Consider the following 7,500-nt stretch of genomic DNA (forward strand, 5'->3'; position numbering starts at 1 on the left):
ATATGCGAACGTTGTAACTGAAAGTTCAAGGTCGGTTTGCAACATGACCATTATGTGCGAATATCATTTGCTATTTTTGCAGCTTCTGTCTTTAAAAAATGTGACCGTCATTTGACTGCAAGGTGAAATGTGAATGTAATGATTCATTATATATATGTGTGTGTGCTTTTGTGTGTTTTCGAACTTCAGAATGACTCTACAGGCTGGATAGATGATTAGAAGCTGCAAAGAACAATCTTTTTCATTGTTAACCATTATCACATGCAATGGGTCTCAGTGGCTGCATATATATATATATATATATATATATATATATATATATATATATATATATATATATATATATATATATATATATATATATATATATATATATATATATATATATATATATATATATATATATATATATATATATATATATATATATATATATAGTCTGTCAGTGTGTGCCTCACAATGTACCTACTTACATACGCGTACTCACAGACGCATATATTGACTGTCATAAACGTGGAACCTTATCGGCTAACCACTCTCACTTTCCTTTAATTGCGCACCGTCTTACGTCACGCCTTTCACTTCCTTTCGACTTTGAGCTAAATCATCTCCGTTTGTAGAGAACACAGGAAACGCATCATATTTGATCATGATTTGCATTTTCCTCGACGTGTGATAAATATTTCTTCCCTGCTGTACTCCTTGTTTGGGACATTCTCTCTCTCTCTCTCTCTCTCTCTCTCTCTCTCTCTCTCTCTCTCTCTCTCAGGAAAGAAATTGCTCAATGGTCTTCTTGAGTCTTAATTTGGCAGTCATGTGATGCCACTTCAAATAAATATCTTCTCATTGGAATCGTTGGTCTGTGTAGAATGACTCTCCTTGCAGCTCTGCCTTTAGCTCCACCTCTGTGTGGTCATCGAGAGAGAGAGAGAGAGAGAGAGAGAGAGAGAGAGAGAGAGAGATTGTCTGAGGTCAGGGAATATTTAAATGTTATATGCGATTTTCGTCTGAAAGTTCTTGCCAAACTCGTTATTATTTACCCCCTGTTTCCAAAAGGTGTCTGGCGATAAACCATGTGAAACTGCTCAGTTACGAGTTAGTTTGATGGCCGTAAGAACAACCTTGGTCTCCCTAATATTTCATCGATACGCAATCATCTTGGCCAAAGAGAAATTATGGGAAATATCGCAAGGTAGAGGAGATGATAATTATCACTGACGAGACTTAACGAGAATCTTCCCTCGCAATCATCCCCGGCCTTCGTTTTCGACTTATTTTTTTTTTTTCTTGGTGATCAGTCGAGCATCAAAGGAACCTGAAACGTCCTTTTTGTGATTTCCACATCTCGTGTTGCATTCTGCGTCTTTCTTTGTCTTTCTCGTGGTTTTCATATCTTCTTTTCGCTCCGTGTGTTCCTCGTCCGGTTGTGTGATGCCAGAGGTAGGTGTCGATGATTTGTAATTCTTGCTGTTGCAGTTATTTGTTCTCTCTCTCTCTCTCTCTCTCTCTCTCTCTCTCTCTCTCTCTCTCTCTCTCACACACACACACATGCACAGAAATATCTGTGATTGTAATATTATTTCAGTCTCTCTCTCTCTCTCTCTCTCTCTCTCTCTCTCTCTCGACTTTCAGAAACGACTTTGCATATCATAAGTAAAAAGTGAAAAGGTTTATACGTCTCTCTCTCTCTCTCTCTCTCTCTCAAACACACACACATGCACAAAAATATCTGTGATTGTACGTAGTAGAAAACCTTCTCTCTCTCTCTCTCTCTCTCTCTCTCTCTCTCTCTCTCTCTCTCTCTCTCTCTCTCTCTTTGTAATATTATTTCAGTATCTCAGAAACGACTTTGCATATCATAAGTAAGAAGTGAAAAGGTTTATACGCGTCTCTCTCTCTCTCTCTCTCTCTCTCTCTCTCTCTCTCTCTCTCTCTCTCTCTCTCTCTCTCTCTCTTTCAGTAATATGCTACCACCTTTAGCCCTATTATTTCAGTGTCTCAGAAATGACTGTGCATACCATAAGTAAAAAAATGAAAAGGTGTATACGCGTCTCTCTCTCTCTCTCTCTCTCTCTCTCTCTCTCTCTCTCTCTCTCTCTCTTTATGGATATGACTATTACGTCAGGTTGTACGTAATAGCTAACCCAGTGAAGGCCTCTAGTTGAAAAGTATTCTTTTTAGGGTGACCGGTAGGGCCACATGTCTGCAAGTATGGAAGATTTTAAGTATGCAAAATATGCAGACATGGGTATCTGGGCTAGATACCCTGGGGGCATATGGTTACTTTTTGGAGTCTGTGTAGTAGCCGAGGTCTCTTTGTTTACCATTACCATCTGTCTGTAGCTGTTTATAGTCAGAACTGTATATGTGGATATATATATATATATATATATATATATATATATATATATATATATATATATATATATATATATATATATATATATGTAATGTATGCGTGTATAAATAGGAATGTTTACCTATCTGTGTATGGGTGAGTTCACTCAAACATAAATACCCTTTATACTAAAGCGTGTATAACTGGTGGTGTATGTGTGTACGTATCTATAAATATTCGTGTGCGTGTCTGGGACTTGGTTAGCTGGGAAGACAGAATGATGAAGGGGTCTAAGGGTAGTCAGAAGGGCGTATAAGGGGTGACGGGTAGAGGGCTGGTGGTGGGGTAGGAGGGGGAGGGTTTCTATAGTGACCCTAGAATGGGGTCTGAAGGCCACCTGCATACATACACACACGCACACACACAACCTCTCCTCTCTCCCCTTCCCCTTCCCCTTTCCTTTCCATCCCCCTCCCCTCTGCCCACCCCTACCAGACGGGCTTGCGGGCGGGCGGGCTTGCGGGCGGCTAGGAAAGTAACCATTTATTTGCGCTGTTTACATAAACCGAAATTCCCATCGCCTCCCATTGACAGCAACGAATTCTCCTCCATATTGTCATGTTCACTTAAAGGCAGTGTGTGTGTGTGTGTGTGTGTGTGTGTATGTGTGTGTGTTTGGCCCCACACCTCCAGTATATACGTTTACGACCCACGGGAGCACATACACACACACACATACGCAGTACCAACACTAAATGTCAACGAGTGTGAGATCTTTACCCCTTTCCGCGGTCGCCCAGTATGTGACCTGGGGCAAAAATCTCTTTGGCCGGCCACAGCCCTTACTTACACTCGGATTGTGATGACATGATGGTCTTGCGGTCTCTTTCCTGCCTTGTAAAAGAATGTCAGCTCTCTTTTTTTCTCTCTCTCTCTCTCTCTCTCTCGCTTTATGTACGTGTGTTGCGATTGGGCGTACGATGTTTATAAATACTATGCCATTTGAGAAGTGCGTGTGTGTGTGTGTGTGTGTGTGTGTGTATGTATATATATATATATATATATATATATATATATATATATATATATATATATATATATATATATATATATATATATATATATATATATATATATATCTATATATATATATACAGTATATATTGTTTCATGTGTTTGGGTAAATACATGGAAATGGTATATAGCAGGGCTTTTCTTCATTAATAATAATAATAATGAATATGGATTGTCTTTGGAAACAGCTGTAAATAATGTTTTTTTTTTTGCAATCTAAACTTACATGTAAATTATCAATTTATTCTGTGTCAGTACTGTAGGCCACCTTTTTGCGTACTTTGTTATATTATTTTTATACGAATTGTCTTTGTTAATATTTGAACTAAAGCACTCTTTTTAGGCTAGAAATGTTGCAATTCCTTTTGACGCCACGTTTCTAGATGCACATAAAAAATGATTTACACGGCATATAGTTATATCAAAGATAGAAACAGTCCCTGTGATTTTAGCTCCATGTACAGACAATATAAAACGTCAGAGGAAATTTGAAAGAAATAACAGAGAAATAAAATGAGTCGAAGATGAACTGAAGGAAATGAAAACAGTAAGCAAAGTATGCCAAAGGAGAGTTAAAGAAAGATATAAACAAACGAAGAGAGAGTTCTCAGTAGCCTTCCAACGGCATCAAATAATTCAGTCTAACATGAAGGGCGTTTCTTTCAAAAGTTCACCTGACGCAAGAAAAAAATAAATATTTAAAAAAAAAACAACAAGACGAATTGACAGTAAAAATGAAGAATGCAAGAAAGTCACTGTGACATCCTTCATTTTACAGACATTTTACTCAGAAGCATTCATTTTACAGTACCTTTCACTTAAGAGGAATTTTTAGATCTCGACCAGTCTGCGTCTCCAGAGAATGTTCGGATGATGCGTACTACTGTATTTAAATTTTCACATTTCTTCTGCCATGGCTGTAATTTCTTGTTTCCTATTTTAACATGTATTTTTCATGATGTATTATGTAGACTAAAACTAATTGAAAATAGGTATTACTATGAAAGTATAGAGAATTTAGCCATTACCCGGCAGTGTTATTATCGTTGTATTTGTTTATTCATTCTATTGTTTGTGGAAAAATCCACACTGGTTTAAGTGCAAATATATATTTAAAATAAATATACAACGTTGTTTATGTATGCTTATTATTATATGTATGTATGTATATATATGTATATATATTATATATGTAAATGTATAAATATATATATATATATATATATATATATATATATATATATATATATATATATATATATATATATATATATATATATATATATATATATATATATATATATATATATATATATATATATATATATATATATATATATATATATATAGATATATAGATATATATATATATATATATATAGATATATATATATATATATATATATATATATATATATATATATATATATATATATATATATATATATATATATATATATATATATATATATATATATATATATATAATACTCACACATCATTATGAAATTTTTTCACTATTTCATCCTGTGATTATGGAATTTTTAACGAATCTTATTATCTTTAATTTTCAGAATCCAAAAGCGAGCTATACTGCCCACAAAGACCGACGGTAGAAGACTATAGGTTTCTGGTGAGTTTGAATTGATTTTAATCAGTAATGAACAGGTTTCCTGCGCAGGTAAATCTGTATTTTGTCTTATCTGTCATATATATTCCAAATCCTATTGTAGTGGGTAGGTAGTTATCTGAATATATATATATATATATATATATATATATATATATATATATATATATATATATATATATATATATATATATATATATATATATATATATATATATATATATATATATATATATTGACTACACATTGTGCATCATAGGCTATTAACCTTTGTGGCTGTATGTTCCAAGAATCAGTAGATATCTTATGCAGCGATAATATATATATATATATATATATATATATATATATATATATATATATATATATATATATATATATATATACATATATATATATATATATATACATATACATATAATTAATTATCAATGTACGGATATCTATCGCTGTTTTTTGACATACAACCACAATTGTTTATTTTTATAGTGCATACTTTGCAGTCCCATGAACGTACTTATTTGGCTCCAAGAGATTTCTCTGTATCTGAAGCTGATCTTCCATGAAACTTTCATGGCAATTCTTCTCTTTTTTTTTTGAGATTTCGCGTAACATGTCAATGGAAAATCTCCACTCACCGCATCTTGAAAATTTATATGCCGTGTCACCCGTGTCCCCCACGCTAGGGGGAACTTCCCTGAATATATAGGAAATTTTGTAGGTATTTTTTTTAAAAAGTCAGTCAAAACCTCTGGAAAATAACTGCTACACAAATCAAGTGAAACGTTAACTTCACCGTGCAGGTACAAGACGAAAGTGGACGGACGATCGAATTTAAGAGAAAGTCATGTCCCGTAATACTAGACGGAATCGTAATGTGCCGTATGTCGCTTTGATGCCTTCCACTTCAGTAGTTCCCTATATCATTATATATATATATATATATATATATATATATATATATATATATATATATATATGTATATATATATATATATATATATATATATATATATATATATATATATATATATATATATATATATATATATATATATATATATATATATATATATATATATATATATTCTTGCCACCTCCTGACATAAATATAAACGACATATATCTTAATCTCACACGTGCACTCACTCAGATACATATATATATATGTGTGTGTTTGTGTGTGTATGCATATATTTGTTGATTTTTCGACATTTGATTGGCCTCTGATAATACTAAAGACTTGTCATTTCCCGGAAGGCCGTTCAAGTTTCCCCCCGGACTTCTTCCTGCCCAGGCCCGAGGGCAGACCAATGCCAGTCTTCGTACTGTCTTTACTGACTAACCACAAGCAAAATAACCATATAAGCACGGTACTCTAGAACACCTACACTTCAACTAAAAATGATTTCAGCATCCTCCTGAAATAAATATGAATGACCTATTTATATATCTCAGTCGCTGTCTTTGACGGCATGAATTAGCGTGAACTTCTTAGAATGCTGATTTGCACCTTTGAGGACAAGTGTCATTCTGTTAAGCGTGATTTTTTTTTTTCCGCCTTGTTCGTACCTTTCATGGAAGAAAGGCGTTTGTGGTTCATGTCGTGGTTCCAGTTATGATAACTACATGTCATGGTAACCGAGTTATATGGTACTAAATTTCCCCGGTCACACGGCCTGCAGGCTACAACATACACACAATACGTACATATTTCTTTTACATACGCATGTACATATGTATATGTTTATATACATATATATGTGTGTGTGTATGTGTGCGTGTATGTATATCTGATATATATATATATATATATATATATATATATATATATATATATATATATATATATATATATATATATATAGACAAACACACACACACACTTATATATATATATATTGTGGGAGTGTTTTTGTGTATATGTATATGTATGTCTACGAAGTATTATTAATTAGCATTATCTAAGGAAATATTATGCTGTAAAAGAAAGTTCTATGACTTTGCATTTTTCCGCCCAACTGATTTTTCTTGATCATTTGGTGACTAGTTATAAAGCGTCCTACGTCAATAATCATTGTGCGTTAAAGCTTTAGAGTGAATCTTCACTATGATCATTTATATGGTACGTATACCATTTTTATCTCTCTCTCTCTCTCTCTCTCTCTCTCTCTCTCTCTCTCTCTCTCTCTCTCTCTGGAAATGATTGTCAGGTTGCACTAATAGCATTCATCTATATCATATACTGTACTGTGATTGAATCTCTCTCTCTCTCTCTCTCTCTCTCTCTCTCTCTCTCTCTCTCTCTCTCTCTCTCTCTCTCTGTACGAAGACAGACACAAACACGCACTCACAGACACACAAACATTGTGGTGTGCGGCCCAGTCCACACTTACCATTTAAGGATCGCATAATACTTTCACAGCGGTCTCCGTTAACTGGAGTTGCCCTTTTCCAG

At 33.8% G+C, this 7,500-nt stretch overlaps 1 protein-coding gene across 1 annotated transcript in view; it reads left to right on the top strand.

Annotated features, from left to right (window-relative positions):
* The window catches only part of LOC136830187 (uncharacterized), a 350,681-nt gene that overhangs the window by 10,109 nt on the left and 333,072 nt on the right, over positions 1-7,500 (top strand). Inside the window, exon 2 of the mRNA XM_067089454.1 lies at positions 4,987-5,045. The gene's annotated coding sequence lies outside the window, so the exon portion shown is untranslated. The remainder of the gene's footprint in view (positions 1-4,986; positions 5,046-7,500) is intronic.

Source organism: Macrobrachium rosenbergii, chromosome 46 (genome assembly GCF_040412425.1).
Source record: "Macrobrachium rosenbergii isolate ZJJX-2024 chromosome 46, ASM4041242v1, whole genome shotgun sequence".
Classification (NCBI taxonomy): Eukaryota; Metazoa; Arthropoda; class Malacostraca; order Decapoda; family Palaemonidae; genus Macrobrachium; species Macrobrachium rosenbergii.